The sequence below is a fragment of the Rhagoletis zephyria genome, unplaced genomic scaffold (genome assembly GCF_001687245.7).
Source record: "Rhagoletis zephyria isolate East Lansing unplaced genomic scaffold, Rhagoletis_zephyria_1.1 Rzeph_scaffold_08386, whole genome shotgun sequence".
Lineage (NCBI taxonomy): Eukaryota > Metazoa > Arthropoda > Insecta > Diptera > Tephritidae > Rhagoletis > Rhagoletis zephyria.
The window spans coordinates 3,762-19,217 of NW_016165466.1; the positions used below are offsets into that span (position 1 = coordinate 3,762).

At 38.2% G+C, this 15,456-nt stretch overlaps 1 non-coding gene across 1 annotated transcript; it reads left to right on the top strand.

Annotated features, from left to right (window-relative positions):
* The first annotated feature begins 13,675 nt into the window (after positions 1 to 13,675).
* On the top strand, positions 13,676 to 13,757 carry TRNAS-CGA (transfer RNA serine (anticodon CGA)). The gene has a single exon. It is a non-coding gene; the product is annotated as a tRNA-Ser (tRNA).
* The last annotated feature ends 1,699 nt before the right edge of the window (positions 13,758 to 15,456 follow it).

The following is a 15,456-nucleotide window of genomic DNA, read 5'->3' on the forward strand; positions in this document are numbered from 1 at the left end:
AAAAATATTTTCGGCATAACATTTTCTTTTGATCAATTTAAAAATTTGATAAAATTTTTCATACTGGTGGCAACCCAACTCAAAAATATTTTTGGCAGTAAACCTGCCACTGTNGCATCGGTGACAACGACATTTTATTCCATGGTTAGTTGTCGAGTGATGCGCGTACAAACATACAGACACGACAGACAGACACAAATTCTAAAAAATTGTTGACTTGGCTTCTCCTGCTCTAATAAAGACCTACCTTATTAATACTTCTTCAATATCTACAATGTACAGATATCGGCCGGTTATAATTTTATTATATGTATAGATATGATTCCTCGTCCAAATAAAAGATTAGATTTATTTGTTATTTGATTCGCAGGACAAATAAAAATAAATTATATTTGTGATTTGATTTATCGAGCACATCAATTTGATTCCTGATTTTTAACTAAACAATTTTTTATGTAAGAGGCCTGCCCGATTTTCGGAGGTTTTTCAATACAAACCAAACGCAAATCCAATTTATTTTTTAATTGGTTGATGAATCAAATTACAAATAAATTGTTTTTTTATTTTTCCGACAAACGGAATTACAAGTAAAATTTATTTTTATTTGGTCGGTGAATCAAATCACAAATCAAATAGATTTTTTAAGTAGAAGCGAATTTGAAATCAAAAAAGGGATTTTAAATTACGCAACGCTGCCGAAGAGATGGGCAACAAGTCAGTATAGCTCGCGCTTGTCATGTTGCAAGGCCCTTTCGGGCAAAGGTGGGTCGGAGTCAGACAAAGTAGCTATTTAGAATACCTAAGGCACATACGAACGAATGTTTATTGATACTTATCGGTGTTTTAACCGATCACAGAAACCACTCAACAGTCTTGGAGACTAAAAGATGATCTCTGCATTTTCTCCTCAGCTGTCCAGTTATTGAGAGACTAAGATTAGGATATAAGGGGATATTTATGTGTGTGAAAGCTCAGATATAGGCAGTTAGAAAATGGTTTGCTGCTAAATGACGCATGAAGACCACACACATTTTATGAGAGAAAATAGCTGTCGACTGTGTGGAAAAGGGCGACAAGTGAAAAAATGAAATACACATCATTCATCAAGCATGTTCGCACACACATATCATTAAAATTCATGGTTACTTTTTGTTAATAAATGAAAACATTAAAATTAGCAATTTAGTAAGCAACAACAAAAGCAACGTATAATATCAATAAAGTGATAGGGCGTGCAACATGATGTTGCATGGCGTGGTGTGGCGCTCAATTGCTGGCCAATGACGAGTTGCCTTGTCGCAATAACAATGCAAATATGAACTTATGTACATATCTATATATACATATATATAGGTACATATATATACTTCTGTCATTTAGTGGCTTAACCCTTTGGCGACCGTTACTGATGCGTTGGGAAATTCAAAGATATGATTCGAGTTCAGCGGCCCCATATTACTAAGCAAAAAAAATTGTTTTTTACCTGCTAAGGTGTGGAAAAATGTGGGGCCTATATGTGGGACGGTCGTGGACGGCCGTCAATGGTAAAAATCTATACAACGTTTTTTTTCTATTCCTAGCAGATTTTCGATTGAAAATAATTGTTTACGCGAGTGCTTATCTGAGAATCATCGATTATTATTGCTCATTGATTTATATGATATACATACACTTATCGATTTTAATTCATTTTTCGTGAAGTTTTTTTAAATCTCCACGACAAATAAAGATGTATTCAGGTGTGGTGTAAGTGTGCTAACTTTTTTGGTTTCTTTTGCTAGAAAGAGGTTGCCCGCAACTTCTCCGAACGTTTTCGATATGTAGCTCCTCCTAATACAGAAATATTTCTACAAGGAAATAGGAGAAAAAAGTTTATTTTTTTTTTAATTTGGGGCGCTTGCCAGGTAAAGGGAGCAATCCACCCTTAAAAGTATGGTAATTTCTGAAAGCTGCATTAAGGATCTACTAAATAAGACCTTCAACAGTTTTTCCAGGAAAAATTTATATGCAAAAGGGACACCGGTGTCCCATTGGTCATCAAAGGGTTAAAGCGAACAACCGAAGGAGACTAACTCAATTGATGGGAGGGAAATATTACCTTGGCTTGACAAAACTGATTGAGCGCTGGAGATAATTGAAAATGCCACATAACATGCCACAATGAAAATTTCAATACATACTTAAAGGCAAGTACAACAACGTTTTTATATGCATACATACACATATGTATTGTATATGTATGTAAAAAAGCTTATGTGGGGTACATGTATGTAAATAGAGCCCTGCTGAATGTGTGTAAAAACTCAGCGAACAACGAAAATTTGCACTGGAAAAAGCAACGAAGAAGAAGAATAGTCAGCAACTAAGTAAAACTACAAAACTGGGCAACAAAAAATATAGTAGTAGGCGTTACGCATACAAAGCACGCAAATTAATTGGTCACCAGCAGTTGAGCGCTGCCAAAGATGAAGCAGAAATATGCCATTGCGCCTAGCGGTAGCCAAAAAGGGGGGGGCGACGAGGGAAGAGTTTCGAATAATTACTGTGTAGGAGGTGTACAATGCAACGTGTAATACATCGTGTGGAAATGCATGAGCGGATGGGCAAAATGCGTACAAATGTATGTATGTAGAGTGAATGTGCGCGCGCTCATTGTGCAACATGTTGGGGCAGTGCAATTCACACATGCAAACAAAAGCGTATAAATGCGCGAATATAATAATACGGATAAGTATAGGGTACATTTGAGCAGGTACAGATATATCTACATAGGTTGTACTTGTAAATATGTTTGTACCTACTACTGATACTTTGTTTCTTAATTTGACTACAATTGTAAAAGTGCTAAGTATGTACATATGTATAAATTAATTGCTACTCGCATTGCGTGCTGCAGCAATCGAATGTGAAGTAAATTCACTCCATATACCCACGAGTGCATACGTAATATGTACATACATAACTTTATCCCGCATGGGTGCTAAGATAAAATCAAAACGCTAGCTAGTAATTTGATTTGAAATAAAGAGCAAGCTCAGAATTTCATATAGATTCCTGTCAAATGGGGATACTGCGTGCGAATATAGCTATAGGTACTTATAAGAGAGATAATTGCAACTTAATCTATAATATTTTTAACAAAATTATAGTGACAATAAAATTGGTTGGGCTATATCAAGTATTAAGCCAAACAAATTTTATGGATTAAATGGTAGTATTTTCCACAGCCCAGCTACAATACACCTTGGCAAATAAAACAACTTTTATAAAAAAAAAAATGTTTGTTGGCTGTTTGAGGCTACTCAACATTCCAATGCTATGCAGGGTAATTAAAAAAGTATTTTTAATAAGGGCATAAATAGCTCCTAATGCTAAACATAGCAATTTTATGCCCATAGGTTAGGTTGTGCGGGCAGCTCTAATCTTCTATCAGAGTCTTCCCTAAGCTTTTTAAGCCCTCGACGAAGCGATCGCTAAGAAATTTAAGCTGCTTTCTTCGGAGTGAAGAGCATTTGCAAATAATCCTATTCACGTCCACTTTCTCGTTTCCCGGAATACTACGGTGTTGCGTGATCCAGTAAAGATTAATAATTTGCAGTCATAGAGCTAGTCGTTACCGATCATAGGGTTTTTATGAACATGAGCCTTCACCATTTCTTAAAAAAAAAATTGTTGTCGAGTATTCTTGAAACCCATAGAGAACACTCTATGAACTGAGCTTTTCTATCCAAAGCCCAGCACGCCTATAGTAAAGGTAGATCAACCCCATTTTGTGGTCTCAATATTTGAGACGTGACTTGAAACTATAGCGAGGGGTTTTAACTCTCAAACGCAATTACTTCGTCTATGATAGATAAGTTAATTGTTGGGCTCAGCGTCTACCTGATCACGCCAAGAGTAGTGATATCAACACCCCATAAGAAACGTCCGCTTGTCTGAGCTATAACCAGATGTCGAATTTTTTGGCACTAAAAAATTACAAATAACCCTCCGGAATTTCCAATGTTATACAGAACGAGCTATCTCTCGTTTCTAGGTGGTATAAAGTTCCTACTCTTATGATCCCACGACTGAGCTTAACCTAACTGCTGACTGGGATGGCCGTTATTACAGTGTTAAGTCTAAAAAAAGCCGGCTCATCGGCCAAAGCAACCCCAGGCTGAAGCCAGGTTTTTCTTAACCTCATTTTTCCAACGCAGAGCAGGCTTTCCTCTTCCTCTCATCGCTGCATCCTCTGCGGTACTCGCCGTACCCAATGCCCAAAAGCCCGTAAATCTTACACAAAATTATTCTTTCGAATATTCCAAGAGCCGCCTTAGTGGATCTTGGCATCAATCGGAATTTTTTCCTGGACTTGCAGAATCCATGGAAAATGGAGTTTAAATTTGCGTTTTTGATTAAGTTCTTATAGAGTCTAATAAAGACCTCCCCAGGGTCACTATTTAAAACTAAGCTAAGGCCGATATTGTTTTCTAAGCGGTACAAGGCGCACACTTTTTCAGACTATCTTACCTCAGCATCATGTAGCTGTTCGAGAGATGGCCGTTATTGCAGCTTGAAAGTTTAATCTTCCAAATGAAGGAACCAAAATCCCTATTATTGATTCCTACCCGTTGGGATATTGAGCGTACTTTCAAAGCTGATGAAAATGCAAGGAAAAGTACGACCATGTATGGGTTATGGCTGGCGGCGGCTGTAGTGTAGTGGTTAGCAGTGCGAGCTTCCACTCCGCCAAACCCGGGTTCATACCCTGGCCAAAGCAACATCGCAAAAAAATATAGAAAAAAGGTTTATTCTTAACAGCGGCCGGTCCTCGGCAGGCAATGGCAAATCTCCGAGTATATTTCTGCCATGAAAAACAGCTTCTCATAAAAATACAATCGCCGTTCGGAGTCAGCGTAAAATTGTAGGTCCCTTCGCTTTGTGTGACAACATCAAGGCGCACGCCACATATTGGAGGAGAAGCTCGGCCAAACACATATGTTATGTGTATACGCCAATCTATTATTATTATTATTATAGTGTCGCCGTAACTTTACAAGTTCAATTATTAACGCTGCGTAGTCAAACCAAACTTCACCAAACAATTAGTAAAATATAGTGTTGGGAGTATCGAGTACTTTTGAGAATCGAGTACTTTCTTTAACTATACAATGTTGGTAACGCTTTAATGCTTAGTGTAGAAATCTCACTAGCTGGCAAGACTTTATTCAAATTAATATATTAATTCCAAATAACGTCGATTGAATGCTACCTTGGAGTACTCAGTATCGATACTTTTAAAAATCGGGTACAGTCGGTCCTTTTGAAAATCGAGTTCAGAGTATCAATACTGCCCAACACTAGTAAAATAATGAATGTATGTTGATAAAAAAATGTTTTCTTCAACTGCCGATAAGTACTTGTACTACGTGCGTAATTAGATATATGCTAAGTTATGTACATACAAACATGCACGCTCGCATACTACCCCTTTCACACGACAAGCTTCAAATGCCATCGAAAGCTTAATATTATTTGATCCGGCAATTCCATTAATACTCTTAAAATAGTAATTGCATTTGCCATTTATCGCCGAAACTTTCTCTTTGCACGCATTGCAGCATAAGTGCTGGGGGTATGCTCTACACTTTCGTGATTTCAATCTCTTTTTATCCAACTACATTCTCTTTTTATACTCGGTGCACTCGTGCGATGCATTTTTCGACTAGGTTGCATCACAAAAGCTGCGAAAAAGTGCAGCGCAGCAGAGAATTGAGTGCATTTTGCGAAAGAGCAAGAAAGGTAACACCTAGCAGAGAGAGCGAGAGAGAGACAAGTTCATGTGAAGGATGAGGGTGGTTTGCAAGGTAAAATCTGGAATTTCCAATCCGTCACGCTGTCTGTTCTCTTTAAATTATGCACCCTTTCTCTCATTTCTCACACCACCCCCTCCCTTATCCACTTCCGCTCTTACACCGTTTATGCAACGACTTGCGTTGCATTTGCGTGCATGACTTTGACGTTATCGCTGACACTTTGGGTGTTTCTCTTATCGCTAGAATTTGTGTTGTTTGCAATGGTGCGCTAGTAGCGTTATCGTTTATTATTGTTGTGTTTTGCTCTCGCACAAAAACTGTTTTCTACTTATGTACTTTCATTCAGCCAACCACCAACTGGCCCGTATTCCCATTCCCACTTTCTTGCAATTTTCTTAATCGTTTGCTTTTTCTATGCTATTTTGCTGCGCTTTTATTCATTACTTTCTTCATGCACACGCACACACACACACACACAAATGCGCGTAAACTTACTCACGCATTTGCAACCAACGCTCGTCGCGGGGTCTTAGCATTTCCTAATGCATGTGACGTTCATAGCTTTCGCAAGTGCAAGTGAGGCGCATGGCGGTTCGCACCACGTATCTATTTGACTTTATAGCTACGCACACACACACACACTGGCTGCCGGGAATATTACCCTGCAGAAAAAAATTATCAATTGATAAAAAATGAGCTACTTGTAGTTAGCTTTTTTGCGGGATTTCTGTAAAATAAATCACTTGTAGTTAGCTACAAAAAGCTAAAGTAATGTCTGACGGAGTTCGAATATGGGGCCACCTACAGCAGAATATGTAAAAAAAATAAAGTAAATAAAAAGAAATATTTGGTTTTTCCTATGGATATTTTATGCCCAAAAGTAGTTAGTTACAAGTTAGTTACATCAAATGCTAAGGTAACCCCTCTAGACTATTTCGCAGCCATCGCCATAGAAATATAGCTCCCTCCTAATCAACTTAAAGTTAGCTTTTAGTTGATACATTTCCTGCAGGGTAATCACAAACAAACTCACACCGCGTATTCGTGTTGTTGCGCTTTTGCAATTTATTTGTCATCGACAACCTTGAAGCGCTTTTTCGGTGGAGCGAGTATGTTGTTACGCTATCGCATTTTCCCTCAACGGCTTTGTTGTTTCTCTGCATCTATTATGTACACTTATTTGTTTTCTCACCTATTTTGTTGTTTTATTATTTTTTATTATTTCTAATTGTTGTAGCAGTGCACGCGCAAGTGCGTGTCTATATGTTCGTACGTCAATATTATTTATACGCCCTGTTGTACATTTAACTTAGTTGTGTATTTACCCCCCACCCGCGCCCACTTCTCCCTTAAAGGCAACACATACCTGCAATTGTTTCCCCGTCAGTTAGTTGATAGCAAGAAAATGCACTTAAAAGTGCATTAGGCATTAACCCTCTTGTGGTTACAGAAAAGCATTAAAAATAAATGTGAAAATAAGGGAAATTAATTATCATTTAAATGTTAGGGCTTCCTTGCACCAAGTCAAATTCATTGACCATTCACGACCTATAAACAAAGACATATTGTGGAGTGGAACTGTTGCAGTATATTTCTTGATTTACATCAGAATGAGAGCACGTATCATATTTGATTATGAATCGTAATCATAACCATAATCAAAATCGTCATCATAAATATTATCATAATCGCAATCATAATTAGACCAACACTCGCAACCATAATCATAATAATAATCAATGTCAAAATTATGGATCATAATCACAATTGCAATATTCTAAATCAATATGATATTCATAATCGTAATCTAATCATAGTCATACTCACGATCATAATCACAACCATATTCATAATTGTAAAAATAATCATGATCATGGTCATGTCGATAATCATAATCGTGAATATAATCGTATCATACTGACAGTCATAATCGTAGTCATATTCATAATCATAACCATAAACGTAATTGTAATCATAACCAAAGTCAAATATATGGATCATAACTTTTATAATAATCACAATCGCAATCATAATCATAATCAAAGTCATAAAAATCATAATCCAAGTCATAAGAATCATAATCAATGTCAAAAGGATCACAATCAAGATCATCAGTATCAAGATGATAGTCAAAATAAGCGAAAAGATGACCCTAATCGTAAAAATCCCATAACAATAATCATGTTATCATAGCCACTATCATAATCGTAATCATAGTATGTTAGGTTAGGCCAAAGTGGCTGACCCGAGCAGAGCGCGCAGCACACGTGGGCTGAAAAAGCACGTTGTGATGCCACTGGCCGAAGCCATTTGTTTCTTTCCCTCCCTTAGTAATTGAACCACCGAGTGAGTTTTATATAGCACAAAAAGTCTAGAACGTTCGCCGAGTTCAAATCGGCTAAACAATCTAGAAAGTACTTGTTGAAGAATTGGTTGCGGGTGTTGGCCAGGGCGGGACAATGGCAGAGATATTGTTCCATGATCTCCACCTTTCCTCGTCTCTGCAACTGCGACAGAAATCGTTGGTGGGGTATCCTTTTCCGTGTGTTCCCCTCAGGCAGTATCCGGTGTTACCCCGACTACTAATCAGAGAAAGGAGCGGTCCAGCCGGGTAAGAGCTATGGATCGCTTTACATCAATCTTTGGCCAAATTTGCCTGGTAGTATGGCAGATGGTTTTCACAGTCCACCTTATATTTACCTCCTCAACGAGCTCCGCCTTAAGAGGCTAACCTAATATTCTCGCACGCCGCCAATTTACTGTCAAAAATGTCCCATGCACATACAACTTGTATGTGGCCAACCGAAATTGAACGGCGTGCGTATGAAGCTAACTCAATTTCCAATTTTTGTTCTGCGTGATATTTTTAATTGACATTTCGCTCAATGAAATTAAATGCAAACGTACGCAAGCCAATTTCAGGTGACGCAAGAAAAAAAATTCTACGGCGTGCGTACGAAAACGCAAGCCGCGAATATTAGGTTAGCCTGTTAGTCGGTGTTTGTAGGAGGTTAGCGGTATGCGCGCATTCCGAGCAAAATTTACTTCAGATATTTCCGTCCCCTCCTTGCCAGCTCGTCGGCTAGGCAGTTGCCAAGGCTGTCCATGTCCAGGACCCATACAACAGGCAAGCAGCATTTTGATGCCAGCAGGTTGAGAGTCTTCCTGCAGTCTATGGCTACTTTGACGTTGTTGCGTTAGAATTGAGAGATTTGCTAGCCGCCTGGAAAATAGATAGAAATAGGTCATAAGCCACCGAGCCGCCTCCATTATGGCGTTTAATTCTGCTTGAAAAACGCTTCAATGGTCCGGTAACCGAAAACTGAGGTTTAATGCGAGTTCGTCAGAGTAGATCCCACTACTCTTTTGTTAAGCTTGGAACCATCTGTATATATGGCCGAAGACCCTGTGTTCAGGTCTGTGGCCCCTTCCCACTTTTTCCTCTCTGGAATTTTTTTGGAGAATTTGTTTAGACAGAGTAGAGAAGTGGTATAATCTATCTGTCGTAGATTATCCGGTAGAGTTTCAAGTACTTTTACGTGCCCGAATCTGAGGTCTCTCCACGGCTGGATAGTATTTAACCTGGCCGCACTGCAGCCATATAATATTCATAATCACAACCGCAAACCAATTAAACCCTTTATTAAGCGCATTAACCAACAACCCAATTGCATCGCATGGGATTTCGAGTGGCCCCAAAGTGAATGTTCAAAAAGGAGTGTAAGAAATAAATAAAACGAAATTTGTATTATCAAAAATATTGAACTTCTTTGTTATAGTTAGCATAAAGAAACAAAAACATAACTTAGATTAAGAAATAAAAACTTAACTCCGCCAAAAAATGTTACGTTAGTTGTTGCTTGGCGTCAGTACTCAAAAGAGTAACCACACACGTGTCTGTGACTAATTTGCTTGCTCCGCGAGAAGGCAGGAAGCTAGAAAGAGCGGAGCTTTCTCAAAGCATTCCAAGGCAGTTTTTTTGTGTTTAATATTAAATGGCCTTGACCCCATGTGTGTTTCCATCAGGTCTACATTTTGAGAAACACGAGGACATATATCAAAAAATCGCGCTTCTGCAAAATAGCAAAGAAACTGAAGGGGATAGAACCTTTCTTGTAGACTTAAAGCTAGAACTCTGTTTACAATAAAATCTTTGCACCTTGACCCTTAGGACACTTATATTTATTTGTTGAACAATCAAAAAAAAAACTCGAAAACTGTGCCTTCGAAAAAAAATCAGTTTTTCCTGTTCAATGAAGACAATAAGTAAACCTAGGGTCAAAGGATAGTATTTTCAGGGATGGTAGTAGGAAGTTCAAGTGGAAGGTTCTATCACCTTTTATTTAAGTGCGGAAGGTGCTCAAACTTTGCCAAAATCAGTTCTTGCAGTTTTTGCTATAAGTGACCATCAGAGACCTATTTTATAAAGTGACAGTGACAATTTTATCACGACAGGCATTTTCCGTATTGTCAGTGACAAATCGACAGTTTGGTGGGTGTTTTGTTTCACAAAAGCTTTTGTCAACCCGGTTTCAGTTCCATGAAAAACTCCATTAAGAAGTGAAAAAATTGTCGCATTTACATTATTTTAGTTTTTAAACTTAAATATTCCAATCATTGAAAAATATTAAAATGCGCGCAATTCTAATATAAACCAAATTTACAAAATTCTCCTGCAAAAACTTTCCGACGAAGCTATTTAGTTTTGTCGCTATTGTCGCAAAAATTATGTGACAGAGTGACAATTGTCAGCACCATTGTCAGACAATTGTCGACAATGTTCCAGTATTGTCACTGTCGTTTTCCAAAAATTGTTACAGTTGCCTACAGGCGTCTATGAAACAGGATAAATATCGCCGAAAATTCTGCCTCTGAAATTTTTCAGAAAAATCGACAATTGTCGCACCTGTCACCTTTATGTAATACGCCCCAGATCAAGGTGAAGCGATAATATTATCAGGGACAGTAGTCGAGAGTTCTAGCCTCAATTAAAGCCCAAGCGCAAAGTTCTATCACTTTTGTTTATTTGCTCTAGGCTTTTCAAATATTGCAAAAAACGCGATTTTTTGACACTCTGACCTTGTTTATCGCAAAATATGGAGCTGATTCGTAACCAGCACAAAAAAAAATCTATTAACAGACAGTTTTTACATTTGCCGACGCAAAATTGTTTTCCATTTTTGTTAGCCTGTGTAATCTATGCAGTACCGGATTAAGGGCAGGGCCAACGGCGACCAGGGCCCCCACATGTTATGACGAAAGAACAAAAAAATAATTTTTCAGAGATTACAGAAAAGATCGCTGGGTATTACGAAGATTTGTCAGCACCATCAATACGTCTTGCGGAACCTACCTTAGCTTCTTCTGGCTCTGATGAGATTCTCGACTCACCCAATAATGAAAACTTGCGTGGGACGGTGGAACTAATAGCTCAGAATGACCCTCACGGCACGTGAATTATTTATCAAAAACCTTCAAGGAATTAATAACTTTGAGGGGTGAGAAAGTACAGGCAGAAATAATAAGCCGTATCCATATATATCCATAAACGAGACTGTCGGGGTCAGTCCTTTACTACTTCATGCAACATGAGCGGCTTGTGGCATAAAGTCAATAACTACCGATACTGTTAATGAAAATATATATTTTTCCAATTAATTCTATGTAGGTAGTTATTAACTCAAAAAGGAGCCCCACATTTATAACGGCCTCAGGCCCCTACATTCTAATGCGGCCCTGAATCTATGTAAACAAAAAATCTTACTTACAAAAAAAAAATATATTTTCTTTTAAAATCGATATTAAGTTACAAAGATTGTACCTTATATACCAACGGTCTAAAACTCGTCTTGTGAATGAACGATTTGCAATCACTTGTGCAACATTAACGATTAAATAACTATATATCTGTGTTCGTATGGAAAAGTAGCTTAAGTCGAAAGGCTGTCTTTAGTATAATGCGGCATTCCCTTCATTCTTTGAACGACAAGGAATTTTTTGATGGGACTTAATAAGAATATTGACTTGCTAGTATCCGAACTATTTATTGCACGTTTATTTGCCAAAAGTTGTTCAACGGCTCAGCCCCAGTGAGTCATTCGCAATTGTACATATGCTGCGAATGCCGATTTATACTAAAGCCAGCCTTTCGACATAAGCTACTTTTCCATACGAACACAGATATTTATGTGATCACACAGAGGTAATTAGCAAAAAAGTGAAATCGACTAATACTGAATTACTGCTTTTGCCATTGTTTTCTATAACAAATGCATTTATGTACAAAAACTGTCGTTGATTTTTTGAAATTTTGTTGCTAGCGGTCTCCCTTGTACACTTTTATTTGTCGCCTAGTGTATATTAGTATGGCGAAGTGTATATTTGTAGGCACATATCTGCTGGAGAGGCTATCTGAATTCGCCAAAAAATGTTGACGACTTAGAATTTTTCGAATAATTTCTTTTGAATCTCTAAGTAATCTAACTCTCACTAAAAAACTTATTTAATAACTAACTTTGAAAAAAAAAAAAAATTAAAAATCAAGAAAAGCTAAGCTGAAAACACATAGAAACGGAGACAAATAACAAAAAAAAAACGGTGCGTCAGAATTACGATTTGCATGCGATGATAAAACAAATAATGGTTAATTGATAACGTCGCTGTTGCTGCCGTCGCGTTCGCCCAGTTAGTAATGTAATCATAATGCGCAACAACGCACTACATTGCCTCGTTCTCACGTGAAAATGCCAATGAAAAATTCATTAATGCCTAGTGCAAAAAAAAAAGAAAACTGGGCAAAAGAGTAAAGTAAAAAGCAATGCCTAAGTGATTTCAATTATGCACTAAGTAAAACGGAAGCTGAAAAGAGATGGAGAAAAAGTCAAAAGTTGTCGTAAATAGAAAGAAAGAATTAAAAGTAATCAAATGGCGTTAGATTAAACAGTTGAAGGAGGAATCGGTTAGGTGGTTTTGCCTACTGCAGCGTAGTACATGCGAGTGCAAAAAAAAGGCCTAGGAAAAAGTTGAATCGAACTTTTACGCTTCTTACGCAATGCTAACAGCTATGGGTAGCTGACGACAGTTGGTCCACACAACTTCTCTCAGCCTATCTACTTTCGAAACATTCCCTCCGACACCCGGCCTGCGAGCTTTCAAAAATTATTCGCTCAAGCTTTTTATGCGACTCCATTAAAGCATTTCCGCTGCCTCCACCAAGGGTCCGTTAGACGTATGTACATAATGGCTTTTTGGTCGACGCGTAGTCACCTCATACTCTTCAGGCCGCACATTTGTCTCGCAGCACAATTTACAACACTGATAACGGTATTTATTTATGTCTGTGTGCATTTGTGTCAATCACTGCAATGCAAGCAGTTAAGGCTGCAGCGAGTCAACAGCGACCGCAAGCACCATAATATAATAGCTAAAACAACCACATCAAAAGTACCAACAACGCATAAAGCGTATGAAATTCATTTGTCACGCTGCGCATAAATTGCATAATGACGTAAGCGTTAGCGTTAGAGCGCCTTTCTCATTGTTGGCTAGAGAAAGAAGGAGGGGTGGAGCGAAAGACGCCAGTGATTGGAACTGCAATGTATTGTTGTTGCTTTTATTGCTATTGCAATCGCTGCTTTTAAGTGCAACAATAATTAATCAATAATTTTGTGGCACACAAAGCGGCGTACAAGCCACAAAAAAGCAATAAAAATATGTATGAAAATTATTGCAGTACTTTCTTGGTGCGTGACGACACACTTTCTTCAAGAACATTATTTTTAATGATCCATTCGATTTTGATAAGTTAACTCGAGTATAAATAATATTTAGATATTTCTTTTAGCTTTTAGCTTTGATTGTCCCTCGTCTGTACGCAAGCAGTCGTGGCCGAGTGGTTAAGGCGTCTGACTCGAAATCAGATTCCCTCTGGGAGCGTAGGTTCGAATCCTACCGGCTGCGATGTAAAAAAAGTTGGCAACTCTTTACTTTTTTCTTTTTTATGTAATGAAATTTTATAACAAAATCATATAACTAAGGAACTCTGCAAAAGTTTACAGCGTTCTCCGTGTAAACAGATTGCAAAAAGAATACCGGAAATCTATTTTAAATTCCTTCAGTTTCTGATTGTAATCTTATCAGTCGCTGTTGCTTAATAAATGTTAGCTAAAAAAATATTTAATTTAATTATTGATTTACTATTTCGGCTGTGATTGCAGTCTTAAAACAGAAAGCTCAAAGAATTTAATATTTTGTGTGTACATATATACATATGTTGGCCGCTGTGGTGTAGTGGTAATCAGTGCGCGCTTCCACTCCGCAATGCGTGGGTTCAAGCCCTGGTCTAAGCAACATCGCAAAAAAAATATAGAAAAAATGTTTTTTTCTTAGCAGCGGTCGTCCCTCGGCAGGCAATGGCAAAACTCCGAGTGTATTTATGCCATGAAAAACAGCTTCTCATAAAAATACAATCGCCGTTCGGAGTCGGCATAAAACTGTACGTCCCTCCGCTTTGTGTGACAACAGCAAGGCGCACGCCACAAATCGGAGGAGAAACTCGGCCAAATACTAACATACATATGTGTGAGCTCCAATCTATTATTATTCATGTAAATAGGAGAAGAGAATGGTCGGATGTAAAAATTCCCGGTCGATACAGGCAGTGGGCTTCTGACAGCGACATTTAGCACGCTAAACCAAAAATGTCACAGGACAGTCTCCACAAAACATCCGGATGCTGCTCAACATTGCTCTGAACTTCAGAACAAACAGTCAAATTTGACAAATTCGAACTGACAACGTCATTACAAGGAACATACGGGTTCATACAGAACCGGAAAAACTACCTTCAACCTTTAGGTTTGGGTCCGGTTGACTCTGTTCACTACCACTGCCTCAGGTGGCGAAAAAAGTAATCGCGATTGAGAGTAATAACTCATGCGATACGACGTTAACTTCCTTAAACGGTGTTTCCACGATTCGTAATTCACTCTCCCATTCGTAATTCGCCTTGCCAATTACCTTCCGAATTACGTAATTCGCCATACAAAGTTTTCTAGTTATAGAATAATATTAAGAAAGTATTCTCTATATAAATTAAAGTTGTTGATGATAACTTAAATTTTAGCTCCATCTTCGATATTTGTAGTACACAAAAATAATAATAAATAGCGAAGAACAAGAACACGAACTAGAGCTGCCAAACAAATTACTAATGTGTGTCGTGGGAACGGGACAATTCACAAATTACTTAGAGAGCGAATTACGATACGTGGAAACATGGTATTATAGTCTCCAACTCCGCAACTATAAAATGCTGGCTATACCTGCATCCCAAGAATCTATAGATTCCGTATTCTCAAGATGTGGCTGAGAAGTCCAATGCAGTAAAAAAAAGGCGGCGAAATGTTACCTCAGTGACGCTACTTACAAATGTGGAAGCGGAAAATCGACTAAAAACTCGCCAGAAACCGATCTCCATCGCATATTTCAACCAACAAAGCAGGGGTTCACACTGTTGCTATTCTGCAGTCATGATAAGCCAGCGGGCTTCCCTATTGGCCTACACGGGCAACCTTCCGCGTACGTTGCTGGCGACATTCCTACCATATACCAACAACTTAGATACACCACCTGGTCGAATTTTGTCAACTACACCTTC